The following is a 22,467-nucleotide window of genomic DNA, read 5'->3' on the forward strand; positions in this document are numbered from 1 at the left end:
GTTAACCCTGAAAGTTTCCGGTTTCTCTCGAAACTAAGTATCACCAGTGTTTGAATTTTAGCTAAATTGCAAATGTTTGCCATTTAGTATTAATTCAATGTCTCTAGTGAATTAATTCAGTTTCACTAGTGACACCAATATTCACCTGGCAAACATTTATTAATTCGATGCTAGTTTAGGTAATTTTGAGTGTTAATTTTCTAGCAATATTTGCTCATTCAGTGCTAATGAAGTTAATTTCATGTGTTAATTTCTTGCCAAATATTTACAATTAAGTGCGTCTAGTGTTAATTTTAGCTAGAATCTGTTTGGTGTTAATTTGAATTTCCAGGCAATTGAGGTGTGACAACAAATTCATGCAAATAATTACTGACCAATACAATGATTATACTCTAGTGTTAATTTCTGTTGGAAATATGTCGTAGAGGCAATAATAAAGTTGTTTCATGTCCATGCTATATATAATTTTATTCATCTGAAAATCAAATACATGTATTTTAGTAGCAAAGTAATATGATAGTAGAAGTAACGATAGCAAAAGTAATAGTAGAAGTTTTGTAGTAATGGTAACGGTAGCAATGGAAAAGTAACTAAGCAAAGAACAATATGTGAAAAGCTCGTAGGCATTGGATCGGTGATGGAGAATTATGTCGGATGCAAATCTTCATGTAAAAGTTATAACCTAGGGTGAAACAGAACGAGCTCCAATTCATCAATGTAATGTAGGCACGTATTCCGAATATAGTCATACGTGCTTATGGAAAAGAACTTGCATGACATCTTTTGTCCTACCCTCCCGTGGCAGCGGGGTCCTATTGGAAACTAAGGGATATTAAGGCCTCCTTTTAATAGAGTACCGGACCAAAGCATTAACACTTAGTGAATACATGAACTCCTTAAACTACGGTCATCACCGGTAAGTATCCCCATTACTGTCACTTCGAGGTTAACGGATCATAACACATAATAGGTGACTATAGACTTGCAAGATAGGATCAAGAACTCACATATATTCATGAAAACATAATAGGTTTAGATCTGAAATCATGGCACTCGGGCCCTAGTGACAAGCATTAAGCATAGCAAAGTCATAGCAACATCAATCTCAGAACATAATGGATACTAGGGATCAAACCCTAACAAAACTAACTCGATTACATGATAAATCTCATCCAACCCATCACCGTCCGACAAGCCTACGATGGAATTACTCACGCACGGCGGTGAGCATCATGAAATTGGTGATGGAGGAAGGTTGATGATGACGACGGCGACGGATTCCCCTCTTCGGAGCCCCGAACGGACTTCAGATCAGCCCTCCCGAGAGAGTTTAGGGCTTGGCGGCGGCTCCATATCGTAAAACGTGATGAATCATTCTCTCTTATTTTTTTCTCCCCAAACATGAATATATGGAGTTGGAGTTGAAGTCAGTGGAGCACCAGGGGGCCCACGAGGCAGGGGGCGTGCCTAGGGGGTAGGCGCGCCCCCCACCCTCGTGGACAGGGTGTGGGCCCCTGGTCTTGATTCTTTCGCTAGTATTTTTTATTAATTCCAAAAATATTCTCCGTGAAGTTTCAGGTCATTCCGAGAACTTTTATTTTTACACAAAAATAACACCATGGCAATTCTGCTGAAAATAGCGTCAGTCCGGGTTAGTTCCATTCAAATCATGCAAGTTGGAGTCCAAAACAAGGGCAAAAGTGTTTGGAAAAGTATATACGTTGGAGACGTATCAACTCCCCCAATCTTAAACCTTTGCTTGTCCTCAAGCAATTCAGTTGATAAAATGAAAGTGATAAAGAAAAACTTTTACAAACTCTGTTTGCTCTTGTTGTTGTAAATATGTAAAGCCAGCATTCAAGTTTTCAGCAGAGATTATGAACTAACCATATTCACAATAACATTTAGGTCTCACATTTACTCATATCAATGGCATAATCAACTAGCGAGCAATAGTAATAAATCTCGGATGACAACACTTTCTCAAAACAATCATAATATGATATAACAAGATGGTATCTCGCTAGCCCTTTCTAAGACCGCAAAACATAAATGCAGAGCACCTCTGAAGATCAAGGACTGACTGGAAATTGTAATTCATGGTAAAAGAGATCCAATCATTGTCATACCCAATATAAATTAATAGTAATGAATGCAAATGACAACGATGCGCTCCAACTGGTGCTTTTTAATAAGAGGATGATGACTCAACATAAAAGTAAATAGATAGGCCCTTCGCAGAGGGAAGCAGGGATTTGTAGAGGTGCCAGAGCTCGATTTTGAAATAGAGATAAATAATATTTTCCGTGGTATACTTCCATTGTCAACATAACAACCAAGAGATCTCGATATCTTCCATGCTACACACATTATAGGTGGTTCCCAAGCAGAATGGTAAAGTTTATACTCCCCCACCACCAACAAGCATCAATCCATGGCTTGCCAGAAACAACGGGTGCCTCCAACTAACAACAATCCTGGGGGAGTTTTGTTTGCAATTATTTTGATTTGATTTGAGCATGGGACTGGGCATCCCGGTGACCAGCCATTTTCTTGTGAGTGAGGAGCGGAGTCCACTCCTCTTGAGAATAACTGATGACCCACAAGTATAGGGGATCTATCGTAGTCCTTTCGATAAGTAAGAGTGTCGAACCCAACGAGGAGGAGAAGGAAATGACAAGCGGTTTTCAGCAAGGTATTCTCTGCAAGTACTGAAATAAGTGGTAATAGATAGTTTTGTGATAAGATAATTTGTAACGAGCAACAAGTAAAAAAAGTAAATAAAGTGCATCAAGGTGGCCCAATCCTTTTTGTAGCAAAGGACAAGCCTGGACAAACTCTTATATAAGGAAAAGCGCTCCCGAGGACACATGGGAATATTGTCAAGCTAGTTTTCATCACGTTCATATGATTCGCGTTCAGTACTTTGATAATTTGATATGTGGGTGGAACGATGCTTGGGTGCTGTTCTTATTTGAACAAGCATCCCACTTATGATTAACCTCTATTGCAAGCATCCGCAACTACAACAAGAGTATTAAGGTAAACCTAACCATAGCATGAAACATATGGATCCAAATCATCCCCTTACGAAGCAACACATAAACTAGGGTTTAAGCTTCTGTCACTCTAGCAACCCATCATCTACTTATTACTTCCCAATGCCTTCCTCTATGCCCAAATAATGGTGAAGTGTTATGTAGTCGACGTTCACATAACACCACTAGAGGCTAGACAACATACATCTCATCAAAATATCGAACGAATACCAAATTCACATGACTACTAATAGCAAGACTTCTCCCTTGTCCTCAGGAACAAACTTAACTACTCACAAAGCATAAACATGTTCATAATTAGAGGGGTATTAATATGCACATAGGATCTAAACATATGATCTTCTACCAATTAAACCAACTAGCATCAACTACAAGGAGTAATTAACACTACTAGCAACCTACTAGCACCAATCCCGGACTTGGATACAAGAATTGGATACAAGAGATGAACTAGGGTTTGGAGATGAGATGGTGCTGGTGAAGATGTTGATGGAGATTGCACTCTCCCGATGAGAGGAGCGTTGGTGATGACGATGGCGATGATTTCCCCCTCCGGGAGGGAAGTTTCCCCGGCAGAATAGCTCTGCCGGTGGTGTAGATTGGATCCGCCAAGGTTCCGCCTCATGGCGGCGGAGTTTCGTCCCGAAAGGTTGCCCCTTTATTTTTTCTCGACGAAAGACTTCATATAGCAGAAGATGGCCATCGGAGAGCCACCAGGGGGCCCACGAGGTAGGGGGCGCGCCCCCACCCTCGTGAGCAGGGTGTGGGCCCCCCTAGTCTTTATCTTTGGCGAGGATTTTTCATTATTTATTATAAGGTGTTCCATGGAGTTTCAGGACTTTTGGAGTTGTGCAGAATAGGTCTCTAATATTTGCTCCTTTTCCAGCTCAGAATTCCAGCTGTCGGCATTCTCCCTCCTTATGTAAACCTTGTAAAATAAGAGAGAATAGCCATAAATATTGTGACATAATGTGAAATAACAGCCCAATGCAATAAATATCGATATAAAAGCATGATGCAAAATGGACGTATCAATAACCCACCTAGTATGGAAGATACAGAAATCCCTAGTTGATACATGAGCTATTCGAGCATACAAAACAGAATTTTATTTGAAGGTTTAGAGTTTGGCACATACAAATTTACTTGGAACGACAGGTAGATACCGTATATAGGTAGGTATGGTGGACTCATATGGAATAACTTTGGGGTTTATGGAAGTGGATGCACAAGCAGTATTCCCGCTTACTACAAGTGAAGGCTAGAAAGAGACTGGGAAGCGACCAGCTAGAGAGCGACAACAGTCATGAACATGCATTAAAATTAATCAACATTGAGTGCAAGCATGAGTAGGATATAATCCACCATGAACATAAATATCGTGGAGGCTATGCTGATTCTGTTTCAACTCATGTGTGAACATGTGCCAAGTCAAGCCACTCGAATCGTTCAAAGGAGGATACCACCCTATCATACCACATCACAACCATTTTAATAGCATGTTGGCATGCAAGGTAAACCATCATAAACTCCTAGCTAATTAAGCATGGCATAAGCAACTATAATATCTAATTGTCATTGCAAACATGTTTCATTCATAATAGGCTGAATCGGGAACAATGAACTAATCATATTTACAAAAACAAGAGAGGTCGACTTCATACCAGCTTTTCTCATCTCAATCAGTCCATCATATATCGTCATTATTGCCTTTCACTTGCACGACCGAATGGTGTAGATAATAATAATAGTGCACGTGCATTGGACTAAGCTAGAATCTGCAAGCATTCAATATACAGGAGAAGACAAGTTAATATGGCTCTTGGTTAAATCAACAATAATGCATATAAGAGCCATTTAACATTTTCATCATGGTCTTCTCCTCTCAACCCCCAAAGAACAAGAAAATAAATAAACTATTTACACAGGAAAGCTCCCAACAAGCAAAATAAGAACGAGTAATCTTTTTGGGTTTTCTTTTAATTACTACTAGAGGCATGGAAAGTAAACTAGCTAAAAGCTACAACTAATTTTTTTGGTTTTTTCTTAAGGTTATTTAAACACACAAGAAGAAAGCGAGAAAAGGGAAAATAAACTAGCATGGATAATACAATGAAAAAATATGAGCACCGACAACTAAAATGAGTGTGTGAACATGAATGTAATGTCGATGAGAAATACGTACTCCCCCAAGCTTAGGCTTTTGGCCTAAGTTGGTCTATGCCCATGGATCAAAGCTATTCTCTCCGGTGTACTGAGGAGGATCCTCATGGTGCCACTGGTTAGCGATCTCCTCCAGATCCCATAGATAAATAGACTGACGGTAAGGATCAAGTGGTGGCTCCGGCTCTGGAGCTGATGTCTGGCTCCGGTATGCATGAATGGCCTCCGGCAAAACAAGGTACGTGCTGTTCGCGCGGGTCATGGAGGAAGTCGGTGAGGCCTGCATTCTCAGCCAAATAATAAAAGTCTTCATAAATCTCGGCTTCTCTTAAGAACTCATCACAAGGCCATTCACACGGCCGAACTTCCACGGTGCAAGGAAGATTATATTTGGGCTTCTTATTCTCTTCACTTTGTTATCCTTCGAGCCTCGGCTCGAAGCACCCCTTAATACTCTCTTCACATTTTCTGAAAATTTCTGAAATTTTTAGTAATTCAAAATAAAAGTAAACCAAACTCAGCAAGATTGATAGCAACTACTCCTACAAGTGCCTAGAGCAATATCATGCATTAGAACTACTTGGGGCCATATAAATTTGACATGCAAGCTCAAGAACAGGGTCACCTAAGAAGCAAAAAATTGCAATAATTAAAGCACTAGAACAGAAACTAATTGGACCATTAGAGGAGTCACATACCGAAGAAAAAAACCCTCAAAGCAGTTTCGTGAATGGAGCTTTGAGCTAGGGGATCGAAAATGGCAGCAAGATGAGATAGAACTCGGGTTTGAGCTGGCTAGTGATTTTTTCTAGAGGAAGAAGGAGTATGTGAGTGCTGGAATAAGTGGAGGGCACCCACGTGGGGTCCACGAGGCAGTGGGCACGCCCTCCACCCTCATGGGCATGTGGCTGATCCCCCTGCTGTGTTCTCAGTGCCTAAAATTCTCAAATATTCTAGAAAAAAATCATATTTCATTTTCGGGGCATTTGGAGAACTTTTATTTTCAGGGTAATTTTTTATTGCATGGATAATTCAGGAAACAGATAGAAAATACTATTTTTTATTTATTTAGTCTAAATAACAGAAAGTAAAAGGAGGGTATAGAGAGTTGTGTTTTCTAAATTCATCCATCTCATGCTCATCAAAAGGAATCCACTAACAAGGTTGATCGAGTCTTGTTAACAAACTTTTTCCGAATAACATGAAATCGGGGAATTTTCGAATAACACTATGTTACCTCAACGAGGATATGCATGTCCCCAACAATAAGAATATCATGTTTCTTCTTGACAGCTGGAAGAGGAAATTCAAAACCTTCAATAGTAATTGTTGAAAATTTTCCAATAGAATTGATACTGTGGACTTGAGGTTGTTTCCTCGGAAAGTGTACCGTATGCTCATTACCATTAACATGAAAAGTGGCATTGCCTTTGTTGCAATCAATAACAGCCCCTGCAGTATTCAAAAAGGGTCTTCCAAGGATAATCGACATACTATCATCCTCGGGAATATCAAGAATAACAAAGTCCGTTAAAATAGTAATGTTTGCAACCACAACAGGCACATCCTCACAAATACCGACAGGTATAGCAGTTGATTTATCAGCCATTTGCAAAGATATTTCAGTAGGTGTCAACTTATTCAAATCAATTCTATGATATAAAGAGAGAGGCATAACACTAACACCGGCTCCAAGATCACATAAAGCAGTTTTAACATAGTTTCTTTTAATGAAGCATGGTATAGTTGGTACTCCTGGATCTCCTAGTTTCCACCTTTAAAAGTATAATTAGCAAGCATGGTGGAAATTTGAGCTTCCGGTATCTTTCTCTTATTAGTAACAATATCCTTGATATACTTGGCATAAGGATTCATTTTAAGCATATTAGTCAAACGCATACGCAAAAAGATAGGTCTAATCATTTCAGCAAAGCGCTCAAAATCCTCATCATCCTTCTTCTTGGATGGCTTAGGAGGAAAAGGCATGGGTTTCTGAACCCATGTTTGTCTTTCTTTACCATGCTTCCTAGCAACGAAGTCTCTCTTATCATAACGTTGATTCTTTGATTGTGGCTTATCAAGATCAACAGCAGGTTCAATTTCTACATCATTGTTATTGATAGGTTGAGCATCAACATGAACATCATCATTAACATTATCACTAGGTTCATGTTCATTACCAGATTATGTCTCAGCATTAGAAATAGAAATATCATTGGGATTCTTAGGTGTGTCAACAACAGGTTCACCAGAAGCATGCAAAGTCCTATCATTTTTCTTTTTCTTCTTTTTAGAAGGACTAGGTGCATCTACTGAGAATCTTGCTCAATTCTCTTGGGGTGGCCCTCAGGATACAAAGGTTCCTGAGTCATTTTCCCTCCTCTGGTCATAAACTAACAACATTATCATTCTTATTATTATTTAATTCATTAAGCAAATCATTCTGAGCTTTAAGTACTTGCTCTACTTTAGTGGTAACCATAGAAGCATGTTTACTAATGAGTTTAAGTTCACCCTTAACTCTAGACATATAATCACTCAAGTGTTCAATCATATAAGCATTATGTTTCAATTGTCTACCAACATAAGCATTGAAGTTTTCTTGTTTAACAATAAAATTATCAAACTCATCTAAGCATTAGCTAGCAAACTTATAATGAGGAATATCACCTTCATCAAATCTATAGAGAGAAATTACTTTTACTACCTGTGTTGGATTATCAAGACCATGTATTTCTTCAATAGGTGGTAAATTCTTAACATCTTCAACTTTAATACCTTTTTTCTTTCATAGATTTCTTTGCCTCTTGCATGTCTTCAGGACTGAGAAATAGAATACCCCTTTTCTTCGGAGTTGGCTTAGGAGATGGTTCAGGAAGTGTCCAATTATTTTCATTAGTCAACATACTATTCAATAGCAATTCAGCTTGATCAACTGTTCTTTCCCTGAAAACACAACCAACACAACTATCCAGGTGGTCTCTGAAAGCATCAGTTAGTCCATTATAAAAGATATCAAGTATTTCATTTTTCTTAAGAGGATGATCAGGCAAAGCATTAAGTAATCGGAGAAGCCTCCCCCAAGCTTGTGGGAGACTCTCTTTTTCAATTTGCACAAAATTATAAATTTCCCTTAAAGCAGCTTGTTTCTTATGAGCGGGGAAATATTTAGCAGATAAGTAATAAATCATATCCCGGGGACTACGCACACAACCAGGATCAAGAGAATTAAACCATGTTTTAACATCACCCTTTAATGAGAATGGAAATAATTTAAAGATAAAGTAATAGCGAGTTTTCTCATCATTAGTGAATAGGGTGGCTATATCATTCAATTTAGTAGGATGTGCCACAACAGTTTCAGATTCATAGCCATAAAAAGGATCAGATTCAACCAAAGTAATTAACTCAGGATCGACAGAGAAATCATAATCCTTATCAGTAATAATGATAGGTGAAGTAGTAAAAGCAGGGTCATATTTCATTCTAGCATTCAAAGATTTTTTTAGCTTAACTAATAATTTCTTAAGACCATGTCTATCATTGCAAGCAAGAAAGTCTCTAGCAGTTTGTTCATCCATAACATAACCCTCGGGTACAACAGGCAATTTATATCTAGGGGGAGAATCTTCATCATCACTTCCATCAATATTATCAGTTTCAATAATTTCATTCTCTCTAGCCCTAGCAAGTTGTTCATCCAGAAATTCACCTAATGGCACAGTTGTTGGGTTTCGTAGTAATTTCAAAAAATTTCCTACGCACACGCAAGATCATGTGATGTATAGCAACGAGATGGGAGAGTGTTGTCTACGTACCCAACACAGACCGATTGCGGAAGCGCTGACACGACGTAGAGGAAGTAGTCGTATGTCTTCACGATCCAACCGATCAAGCACCGAAACTACGGCACCTCCGAGTTCGAGCACACGTTCAGCTCGATGACGATCCCCGGACTCCGATCCAGCAAAGTGTCGGGGAAGAGTTTCGTCAGCACGACGGCGTGGTGACGATCTTGATGAGCTACAGCAGCAGGGCTTCGCCTAAACTCCGCTACAGTATTATCGAGGTATATAGTGGCAGGGGGCACCGTACACGGCTAAGGAATAGATCACGTGGATCAACTTGTGTGTCTAGAGGTGCCCCCTGCCTCTGTATATAAAGGAGTAGAGGGGGGAGGCTGGCCAGCCAAGGAGGAGGGCGCAGGAGAGTCCTACTCCCTCTGGGAGTAGGATTCCCCCCCAATCCCAGTCGGAATAGGATTCGCGGAGGGGGAAAAGAGGAGGAGGGGGCCGGCCACCTCTCCTAGTCCTAATAGGACTAGGGGAAGGGGGAGGCGCGCAGCCCATCTAGGGCAGCCCTTCTCTTTTCCACTAAGGCCCACTATGGCCCATATAGCTCCCGGGGGGTTCCTGTAACCCTCCCGGTATTCCGGTAAAATCCCGATTTCACCCGGAACACTTCCGATATCCAAACATAGGCTTCCAATATATCAATCTTTACGTCTCGACCATTTCGAGACTCCTCGTCATGTCCATGATCACATCCGAGACTCCGAACAACCTTCGGTACATCAAAATGCATAAACTCATAATATAACTGTCATCGTAACCTTAAGCGTGCGGACCCTACGGGTTCGAGAACAATGTAGACATGACCGAGACACGTCTCCGGTCAATAACCAATAGCGGGACCTGGATGCCCATATTGGCTCCTACATATTCTACGAAGATCTTTATCGGTCAGACCGCATAACAACATACGTTGTTCCCTTTGTCATCGGTATGTTACTTGCCCGAGATTCGATCGTCGGTATCCAATACCTAGTTCAATCTCGTTACCGGCAAGTCTCTTTACTCGTTCCGTAATACATCATCTCGCAACTAACTCATTAGTTGTAATGCTTGCAAGGCTTATGTGATGTGCATTACCGAGAGGGCCCAGAGATACCTCTCCGACAATCGGAGTGACAAATCCTAATCTCGAAATACGCCAACCCAACATCCACCTTTGGAGACACCTGTAATGCTCCTTTATAATCACCCAGTTACGTTGTGACGTTTGGTAGCACCCAAAGTGTTCCTCCGGTAAACGGGAGCTGCATAATCTCATAGTCATAGGAACATGTATAAGTCATGAAGAAAGCAATAGCAACATACTAAACGATCGGGTGCTAAGCTAATGGAATGGGTCATGTCAATCAGATCATTCAACTAATGATGTGACCTCGTTAATCAAATAACAACTCATTGTTCATGGTCAGGAAACATAACCATCTTTGATTAACGAGCTAGTCAAGTAGAGGCATACTAATGACACTTTGTTTGTCTATGTATTCACACATGTATTATGTTTCCGGTTAATACAATTCTAGCATGAATAATAAACATTTATCATGATTATAAGGAAATAAATAATAACTTTATTATTGCCTCTAGGGCATATTTCCTTCAGTCTCCCACTTGCACTAGAGTCAATAATCTAGATTACAGTGTAATGAATCTAACACCCATGGAGCCTTGGTGCTGATCATGTTTTGCTCGTGGAAGAGGCTTAGTCAACGGGTCTGCAACATTCAGATCCACATGTATCTTGCAAATCTCTATGTCTCCCACCTGGACTAGATCCCGGATGGAGTTGAAGCGTCTCTTGATGTGTTTGGTCCTTTTGTGAAATCTGGATTCCTTTGCCAAGGCAATTGCACCAGTATTGTCACAAAAGATTTTCATTGGACCCGATGCATTAGGTATAACACCTAGATCGGATATGAACTCCTTCATCCAGACTCCTTCGTTCGCTGCTTCCGAAGCAGCTATGTACTCCGCTTCACATGTAGATCCCGCTACGACGCTTTGTTTAGAACTGCACCAACTGACAGCTCCACCGTTTAATGTAAACACGTATCCGGTTTGCGATTTAGAATCTTCCGGATCAGTGTCAAAGCTTGCATCAACGTAACCTTTTACGGTGAGCTCTTTGTCACCTCCATATACGAGAAACATATCCTTAGTCCTTTTCAGGTATTTCAGGATGTTCTTGACCGCTGTCCAGTGATCCACTCCTGGATTACTTTGGTACCTCCCTGCTAAACTTATAGCAAGGCACACATCAGGTCTGGTATACAGCATTGCATACATGATAGATCCTATGGCTGATGCATAGGGAACATCTTTCATATTCTCTCTACCTTCTGCAGTGGTCGGGCATTGAGTCTTACTCAACTTCACACCTTGTAACACAGGCAAGAACCCTTTCTTTGCTTGATCCATTTTGAACTTCTTCAAAATTTTGTCAAGGTATGTGCTTTGTGAAAGTCCAATTAAGCGTCTTGATCTATCTCTATAGATCTTAATGCCTAATATGTAAGCAGCTTCACCGAGGTCTTTCATTGAAAAACTTTTATTCAAGTATCCCTTTATACTATCCAGAAATTCTATATCATTTCCAATCAGCAATATGTCATCCACATATAATATCAGAAATGCTACAGAGCTCCCACTCACTTTCTTGTAAATACAGGCTTCTCCGAAAGTCTGTATAAAACCAAATGCTTTGATCACACTATCAAAACGTTTATTCCAACTCTGAGAGGCTTGCACCAGTCCATAAATGGATCGCTGGAGCTTGCACACTTTGTTAGCTCCCTTTGGATCGACAAAACCTTCCGGTTGCATCATATACAACTCTTCTTCCAGAAATCCATTCAGGAATGCAGTTTTGACATCCATCTGCCAAATTTCATAATCATAAAATGCGGCAAGCGCTAACATGATTCGGACGGACTTAAGCATCGCTACGGGTGAGAAGGTCTCATCGTAGTCAATCCCTTGAACTTGCCGAAAACCTTTTGCGACAAGTCGAGCTTTGTAGACAGTAACATTACCATCAGCGTCAGTCTTCTTCTTAAAGATCCATTTATTTTCAATTGCTTGCCGATCATCGGGCAAGTCAACCAAAGTCCATACTTTGTTCTCATACATGGATCCCATCTCAGATTTCATGGCTTCAAGCCACTTTGCGAAATCTGGGCTCACCATCGCTTCTTCATAGTTCGTAGGTTCATCATGATCTAGTAGCATGACTTTGCAGAACAGGATTACCGTACCACTCTGGTGCGGATCTTACTCTGGTTGATCTACGAGGTTCAGTACTATCTTGATCTGAAGTTTCATGATCATTATCATTGGCTTCCTCACTAACTGGTGTAGGTGTCACTGAAACAGTTTTCTGTGATGTACTACTTTCCAGTAAGGGAGCAGGTACAGTTACCTCATCAAGTTCTACTTTCCTCCCACTCACTTCTTTCGAGAGAAACTCCTTCTCTAGAAAGGATCCATTCTTGGCAACGAATGTCTTGCCTTCGGATCTGTGATAGAAGGTGTACCCACCAGTTTCCTTTGGGTATCCTATGAAGACACATTTCTCCGATTTGGGTTCGAGCTTATCAGGTTGAAGCTTTTTCACATAAGCATCGCAGCCCCAAACTTTAAGAAACGACAACTTTGGTTTCTTGCCAAACCACAGTTCATAAGGCGTCGTCTCAACGGATTTTGATGGTGCCCTATTTAACGTGAATGCGGCCGTCTCTAGAGCATAACCCCAAAACGGTAGCGGTAAATCAGTAAGAGACATCATAGACCGCACCATATCCAGTAAAGTACGATTACGACGTTCGGACACACCATTACGCTGTGGTGTTCCAGGTGGCGTGAGTTGCGAAACTATTCCACAATTTTTCAAATGTACACCAAACTCGTAACTCAAATATTCTCCTCCACGATCAGATTGTAGAAACTTTATTTTCTTGTTACGATGATTTTCAACTTCACTCTGAAATTCTTTGAACTTTTCAAATGTTTCAGACTTATGTTTCATTAAGTAGATATACCCATATCTTCTTAAATCATCTGTGAAGGTGAGAAAATAACGATATCCGCCACGAGCCTCAATATTCATCGGACCACATACATCGGTATGTATGATTTCCAACAAATCCGTTGCTCTCTCCATAGTACCGGAGAACGGTGTTTTAGTCATCTTGCCCATGAGGCACGGTTCGCAAGTACCAAGTGATTCATAATCAAGTGGTTCCAAAAGTCCATCAGTATGGAGTTTCTTCATGCGCTTTATACCGATATGACCTAAACGACAGTGCCACAAATAAGTTGCACTTTCATTATCAACTCTGCATCTTTTGGCTTCAACATTATGAATATGTGTATTACTACTATCGAGATTCAATAAGAATAGACCACTCTTCAAGGGTGCATGACCATAAAAGATATTACTCATATAAATAGAACAACCATTATTCTCTGATTTAAATGAATAACCGTCTCGCATTAAACAAGATCCAGATATAATGTTCATGCTCAACGCTGGCACCAAATAACAATTATTTAGGTCTAATATTAATCCCGAATGTAGATGTAGAGCTAGCGTGCCGACCGCGATCACATCGACTTTGGAACCGTTTCCCACGCACATCGTCACCTCGTCCTTTGCCAGTGCCCGCTTATTCCGTAGTCCCTGTTTCGAGTTGCAAATATTAGCAACAGAACCAGTATCAAATACCCAGGTGCTACTGCGAGCTCTAGTAAGGTACACATCAATAACATGTATATCACATATACCTTTGTTCACCTTGCCATCCTTCTTATCCGCCAAATATTTGGGGCAGTTCCGCTTCCAGTGACCAGTCTGCTTGCAGTAGAAGCACTCAGTTTCAGGCTTAGGTCCAGACTTGGGTTTCTTCTCCTGAGCAGCAACTTGTTTGCTGTTCTTCTTGAAGTTCCCTTTCTTCTTCCCTTTGCCCTTTTTCTTGAAACTAGTGGTCTTGTTAACCATCAACACTTGATGCTCCTTCTTGATTTCTACCTCCGCAGCTTTCAGCATTGCGAAGAGCTCAGGAATAGTCTTGTTCATCCCTTGCATATTATAGTTCATCACGAAGCTCTTGTAGCTTGGTGGCAGTGATTGGAGAATTCTGTCAATGACGCAATCATCTGGAAGATTAACTCCCAATTGAATCAAGTGATTATTATACCCAGACATTTTGAGTATATGCTCACTGACAGAACTGTTCTCCTCCATCTTGGAGCTATAGAACTTATTGGAGACTTCATATCTCTCAATCCGGGCATTTGCTTGAAATATTAACTTCAACTCCTGGAACATCTCATATGTTCCATGATGTTCAAAACGTCGTTGAAGTCCCGATTCTAAGCCGTAAAGCATGGTACACTGAACTATCGAGTAGTCATCAGCTTTGCTCTGCCAGACGTTCATAACATCTGGCGTTGCTCCAGCAGCAGGCCTGGCACCCAGCGGTGCTTCCAGGACGTAATTCTTCTGAGCAGGAATGAGGATAATCCTCAAGTTACGGACCCAGTCCGTATAATTGCTACCATCATCTTTCAACTTTGCTTTCTCAAGGAACGCATTAAAATTCAACAGAACAACAGCACGAGCCATCTATCTACAATCAACAAAAACAAGCAAGATACTATCAGGGACTAAGTTCATGATAAATTTAAGTTCAATTAATCATATTACTACAGAACTCCCACTTAGATAGACATCCATCTAATCTTCTAAGTAATTACGTGATCCAAATCAACTAAACCATAACCGATCATCACGTGAGATGGAGTAGTTTTCAATGGTGAACATCGTTTATGTTGATCATATCTACTATATGATTCACGCTCGACCTTTCGGTCTCCGTGTTCCGAGGCCATATCTGCATATGCTAGGCTCGTCAAGTTTAACCTGAGTATTCTGCTTGTGCAAAAACTGGCTTGCACCCGTTGTAGATGGACGTAGAGCTTATCACACCCGATCATCACGTGGTGTCTGGGCACGACGAACTTTGGCAACGGTGCATACTCAGGGAGAACACTTCTTGATAATTTTAGTGAGAGATCATCTTATAATGCTACCGTCAATCAAAGCAAGATAAGATGCATAAAAGGATAAACATCACATGCAATCAATTTAAGTGATATGATATGGCCATCATCATCTTGTGCTTGTGATCTCCATCTCCAAAGCACTGTCATGATCACCATCGTCACCGGCGCGACACCTTGATCTCCATCGTAGCATCGTTGTCGTCTCGCCAATCTTATGCTTCCACGACTATCACTACCGTTTAGTAATAAAGTAAAGCATTACATCGCGATTGCATTGCATACAATAAAGCGACAACCATATGGCTCCTGCCAGTTGCCGATAACTTGGTTACAAAACATGATCATCTCATACAATAAAATTCAGCATCATGCCTTGACCATATCACATCACAACATGCCCTGCAAAAACAAGTTAGACGTCCTCTACTTTGTTGTTGCAAGTTTTACGTGGCTGCTACGGGCTTAAGTAAGAACCAATCTCACCTACGCATCAAAACCACAACGATAGTTTGTCAAATAGACTCCGTTTTAACCTTCGCAAGGACCGGGCATAGCCATACTTGGTTCAACTAAAGTTGGAGAGACAGTTGCCCGCAAGCCATCTATGTGCAAAGCACGTCGAGGGAACCGGTCTCGCGTAAGCGTACGCGTAAGGTTGGTCCGGGTCGTCTCGTCCAACAATACCGCCAAACCAAAGTATGACATGCTAGTAGGCAGTATGACTTGTATCGTCCACAACTCACTTGTGTTCTACTCGTGCATATAACATCAACATAAATAACCTAGGCTCGGATGCCACTGTTGGGTTTCGTAGTAATTTCAAAAAATTTCCTACGCACACGCAAGATCATGTGATGTATAGCAACGAGAGGGGAGAGTGTTGTCTACGTACCCAACGCAGACCGACTGCGGAAGCGCTGACACGACGTAGAGGAAGTAGTCGTACGTCTTCACGATCCAACCGATCAAGCACCGAAACTACGGCACCTCCGAGTTCGAGCACACGTTCAGCTCGATGACGATCCCCGGACTCCGATCCAGCAAAGTGTCGGGGAAGAGTTTCGTCAGCACGACGGCGTGGTGACGTTCTTGATGAGCTACAGCAGCAGGGCTTCGCCTAAACTCCGCTACAGTATTATCGAGGTATATGGTGGCAGGGGGCACCGCACACGGCTAAGGAATAGATCACGTGGATCAACTTGTGTGTCTAGCGGTGCCCCCTGCCTCCGTATATAAAGGAGTAGAGGGGGAAGGCTGGCCGGCCAAGGAGGAGGGCGCAGGAGAGTCCTACTCCCTCTGGGAGTAGGATTCCCCCCCCCCCCAATCCTAGTCGGAATAGGATTCGCGGAGGGGGAAAAGAGGAGGAGGGGGCCGGCCACCTCTCCTAGTCCTAATAGGACTAGGGGAAGGGGGAGGCGCGCATCCCATCTAGGGCAGCCCCTTCTCTTTTCCACTAAGGCCCACTATGGCCCATATAGCTCCCGGGGGGTTCCGGTAACCCTCCCGGTATTCCGGTAAAATCCCGATTTCACCCGGAACACTTCCGATATCCAAACATAGGCTTCCAATATATAAATCTTTACGTCTCGACCATTTTGAGACTCCTCGTCATGTCCATGATCACATCCGGGACTCCGAACAACCTTCGGTACATCAAAATGCATAAACTCATAATATAACTGTCATCGTAACCTTAAGCGTGCGGACCCTACGGGTTCGAGAACAATGTAGACATGACCGAGACATGTCGCCGGTCAATAACCAATAGCGGGACCTGGATGCCCATATTGGCTCCTACATATTCTACGAAGATCTTTATCGGTCAGACCGCATAACAACATACGTTGTTCCCTTTGTCATCGGTATGTTACTTGCCCGAGATTCGATCGTCGGTATCCAATACCTAGTTCAATCTCGTTACCGGCAAGTCTCTTTACTCGTTCCGTAATACATCATCTTGCAACTAACTCATTAGTTGTAATGCTTGCAAGGCTTATGTGATGTGCATTACCGAGAGGGCCTAGAGATACCTCTCCGACAATCGGAGTGACAAATCCTAATCTCGAAATACGCCAACCCAAAATCCACCTTTGGAGACACCTGTAATGCTCCTTTATAATCACCCAGTTACATTGTGACGTTTGGTAGCACCCAAAGTGTTCCTCCGGTAAACGGGAGTTGCATAATCTCATAGTCATAGGAACATGTATAAGTCATGAAGAAAGCAATAGCAACATACTAAACGATCGGGTGCTAAGCTAATGGAATGGGTCATGTCAATCAGATCATTCAACTAATGATGTGACCTCGTTAATCAAATAACAACTCATTGTTCATGGTCAGGAAACATAACCATCTTTGATTAACGAGCTAGTCAAGTAGAGGCATACTAGTGACACTTTGTTTGTCTATGTATTCACACATGTATTATGTTTCCGGTTAATACAATTCTAGCATGAATAATAAACATTTATCATGATTATAAGGAAATAAATAATAACTTTATTATTGCCTCTAGGGCATATTTCCTTCAACAGTAGTATCAAGCATAGAAGTAGTTTCATCATAAATATCACGCATAGCAGAAGTGGCATCATCAATAACATGCGACCTATCAGAATCAATAGCAACAGTAGGTGTCGCAAATTTACTCATAGCAAAAGGTGAATCAAGTGCAGAGCTAGATGGCAGTTCCTTACCTCCCCTCGTAGTTGAGGGATAGATCTTGGTTCTTTCATCTTTCAAGTTCCTCATAGTGATGAGCAAATATAAATCCCAAGTGACTCAAAGAATAGAGGTATGCTCCACAGCAACGGCTCCAGAAAATAGTCTTGATAACCGGCAAGTATAGGGGATCGCAACAGTTTTCGAGGGTAGAGTATTCAACCCAAATTTATTGATTCGACACAAGGGGAGCCAAAGAATATTCTCAAGTATTAGCAGCTGAGTTGTCAATTCAACCACACCTGGATAACTTAATATCTGCAGCAAAGTATTTTAGTAGCAAAGTAATATGATAGTAGCAATAACGATAGCAAAAGTAATAGTAGCAATTTTGTAGTATCGGTAACAGTGGCGACGGAAAAGTAACTAAGCAAAGAATAACATGTGAAAAGCTCATAGGCATTGGATCGGTGATGGAGAATTATGTCGGATGCAATTTCTCATGTAAAAGTTATAACCTAGGGTGACACTGAACTAGCTCCAGTTCATCAATGTAATGTAGGGATGTATTCTGAATATAGTCATACGTGCTTATGGAAAAGAACTTGCATGACATCTTTTGTCCTATCCTCCCGTGGCAACGGGTCCTATTGAAACTAAGGGATATTAAGGCCTCCTTTTAATAGAGTACCAGACCAAAGCATTAACACATAGTGAATACATGAACTTCTCAAACTACGGTCATCACCGGGAGTAGTCCCGATTATTGTCACTTCGGGGTTGCCGGATCATAACACATAGTAGGTGACTAATGACTTGCAAGATAGGATCAATAACTCACATATATTCATGAAAACATAATAGGTTCAGATCTGAAATCATGGCACCCGGGCCCTAGTGACAAGCATTAAGCATAGCAAAGTCATAACAACATCAATCTCAGAACATAGTGGATACTAGGGATGAAACCCTAACAAAACTAACTCGATTACATGATAAATCTCATCCAACCCATCACCATCCAGCAAGCCTACGATGGAATTACTCACGCATGGCGGTGAGCATCATGAAATTGGTGATGGAGGAAGGTTGATGATGATGATGGCGATGGATTCCCCTTTTCGAAGCCCCGAACGGACTCCAGAGCAGCCCTCCCGAGAGGGATTAGGGCTTGGCGGCGGCTCCGTATCGTAAAACGTGATGAATCTTCTCCCTGATTTTTTCTCCCCGAACACGAATATATAGAGTTGTACTTGAGGTCGGTGGAGCTCCAGGGGGCCCACGAGGCAGGGGGTGCGCCCAGGGGGGTAGGCGCGCCCCCACCCTCGTGGACAGGGTGTGGGCCCCTGTCCTTGATTCTTTCGCCAATATTTTTTATTAATTCCAAAAATAATCTCTGTTGATTTTCAGGTCATTCCGAGAACTTTTATTTCTGCACAAAAATAACACCATGGCAAATCTGTTGAAAACAGCGTCAGTCTGGGTTAGTTCCATTCAACTCATGCAAGTTAGAGTCCAAAACAAGGGCAAAAGTGTTTGGAAAAGAAGATACGACGGAGACGTATCATCCACCCCTCTCAATATTCACTTTAGGAGGACGCTAGCCAGGAACCGTTGGGAAGCCTGGATCCATCTAGTGAGAAGACTGATGGATGTTCAGCTTTCTCAACGGCCCGATCAGTTGTGCTGGAAGCTAACTAGGAATGGAGAGTTTACGGTTAAATCCATGTGTATGGATGTTATCAATTCTAGCTCTATCCCTAGTTCGAAACATGTTTGGAAAGTCAAAGTACCTTTGAAAGTTAAAGTGTTTATGTGGTTTGTACATAAACAAGTCATTTTAACAAAGGAAAACTTGGCAAAACGCAACTGGACGGGATCTACAAGATGTAGTTTTTGTGATCGGGACGAATCCATCAAACACCTCTTTCTTGACTGCCCTTTGGCAAAAAAATTGTGGCGGATGGTGCACATAGCCTTTAATGTTACTGCTCCGAATACTATCAGCATGTTATTTGGGACGTGGCTTGACGGGATAGATTCTGAAACAGCGAGACACGTTCGTGTAGGAGTATGTGCTCTATTATGGGAAGTCTGGAACTGCATAAATGATTTGGTCTTTAACAGAACAACAAACATTCATTTTTTGCAGGTTATTGATACGTCTCCGTCGTATCTATAATTTTTGATTGTTTCATGCCAATATTATACAACTTTCATATACTTTTGGCAACTTTTTATACTATATTTGGGATTAACATATTGATCCAGTGCCCGGTGTCAGTTCCTGTTTGTTGCATGTTTTATGTTTCGCAGAAACCCCATATCAAACGGAGCCCAAATGGGATAAAATGGACGGAGAATATTTTTGGAATATTTGCGAAATATGGGAAGAAGAATCAACGTGAGCCGGTGCCCGAGGGGGGCATGAGGCAGGGGGCGCGCCTGCCCCCCTGGGAAGAAGAGAACTGGCATCATAATGAACTTCCGCTTCATGCACATCCAAGGAGGAAGGTTATACATACATAGAGTCACGGGCTAGGTGCTGTGATTGCTGCTCTGCTCCCCGAAAGGATTAATGCCATCCGCGCTTAAAGCAAACCATACATTCCTTGGGTCCTTTGCAAACTCATCCCAGTACTTTCTCTCGATTTTTCTCCACTGCAACCCGTCAGCGGGTGCTCTCAACTTCCCATCTTTCTTTCGGTTCTCACTGTTGAAGGAAATATGCCCTAGAGGCAATAATAAAGTTATTATTTATTTCCTTATAATCATGATAAATGTTTGTTATTCATGCTAGAATTGTATTAACCGGAAACATAATACATGTGTGAATACATAGACAAACAAAGTGTCACTAGTATGCCTCTACTTGACTAGCTCGTTAATCAAAGATGGTTATGTTTCCTAACCATGAACAATGAGTTGTTATTTGATTAATGAGGTCACATCATTAGTTGAATGATCTGATTGACATGACCCATTCCATTAGCTTAGCACACGATCGTTTAGTATGTTGATATTGCTTTCTTCATGACTTATACATGTTCCTATGACTATGAGATTATGCAACTCCCGTTTGCCAGAGGAACACTTTGGGTGCTACCAAACGTCACAACGTAACTGGGTGATTATAAAGGAGCATTACAGGTGTCTCCGAAGGTAGATGTTGGGTTGGCGTATATCGAGATTAGGATTTGTCACTCCGATTGTCGGAGAGGTATCTCTGGGCCCTCTCGGTAATACACATCACATAAGCCTTGCAAGCATTACAACTAATATGTTAGTTGTGAGATGATGTATTACGGAACGAGTAAAGAGACTTGCCGATAACGAGATTGAACTAGGTATTGGATACCGACGATCGAATCTCGGGCAAGTAACATACCGATGACAAAGGGAACAACGTATGTTGTTATGCGGTCTGACCGATAAAGATCTTCGTAGAATATGTAGGAGCCAATATGGGCATCCAGGTCCCGCTATTGGTTATTGACCGGAGACGTGTCTCGGTCATGTCTACATTGTTCTCGAACCCGTAGGGTCCGCACGCTTAAGGTTACGATGACAGTTACATTATGAGTTTATGCATTTTGATGTACCGAAGGTTGTTCGGAGTCCCGGATGTGATCACGGACATGACGAGGAGTCTCGAAATGGTCGAGACGTAACGATTGATATATTGGAAGCCTATGTTTGGACATCGGAAGTGTTCCGGGTGAAATCGGGATTTTAAAGGGTTACCGAGAGGTTACCGGAACCCCCCGGGAGCCATATGGGCCTTCATGGGCCTTAGTGGAAAGGAGAAAGGGGCAGCCCAAGGTGGCTGCGCCACTTCCCCCTCCCCTAGTCCTATTAGGACTAGGAGAAGGTGGCCGGCCGCCCTCTCTCTCTTTCCCCCCCCTTGGGGAATCCTAGTTGGAATAGGATTGGGGGGGGAGTCCTACTCCCGGAAGGAGTAGGACTCCTCCTGCGCCTCTCTCCCTAGCCGGCGCCCCCCTCCCCCCTTGGCTCCTTTATATACTGAGGTAGAGGCACCCTAGAACACACAAGTTGATCCACATGATCTATTCCTTAGCCGTGTGCGGTGCCCCCTGCCACCATATACCTCGATAATACTGTAGCGGAGTTTAGGCGAAGCCCTGCTGCTGTAGTACATCAAGATTGTCACCACGCCGTCGTGCTGACGGAACTCTTCCCCGACACTTTGCTGGATCGGAGTCCGGGGATCGTCATCGAGTTGAACGTGTGCTCGAACTCGGAGGTGCCGTAGTTTCGGTGCTTGATCGGTTGGATCGTGAAGACGTACGACTGCTTCCTCTACGTCGTGTCATCGCTTCCGCAGTCGGTCTGCGTTGGGTACGTAGACAACACTCTCCCCCTCGTTGCTATGCATCACATGATCTTGCGTGTGCGTAGGAATTTTTTTGAAATTACTACGAAACCCTATAGTGGCATCCGAGCCTAGGTTATTTATGTTGATGTTATATGCACGAGTAGAACACAAGTGAGTTGTGGACGATACAAGTCATACTGCCTACCAGCATGTCATACTTTGGTTCGGCGGTATTGTTGGACGAGACGACCCGGACCAACCTTACGCGTACGCTTACGCGAGACCGGTTCCCTCGACGTGCTTTGCACAGAGATGGCTTGCGGGCGACTGT

This window comes from Triticum urartu, chromosome 3A (genome assembly GCF_056163025.1).
Source record: "Triticum urartu cultivar PI428250 chromosome 3A, HENAU_Tu73, whole genome shotgun sequence".
NCBI lineage: Eukaryota > Viridiplantae > Streptophyta > Magnoliopsida > Poales > Poaceae > Triticum > Triticum urartu.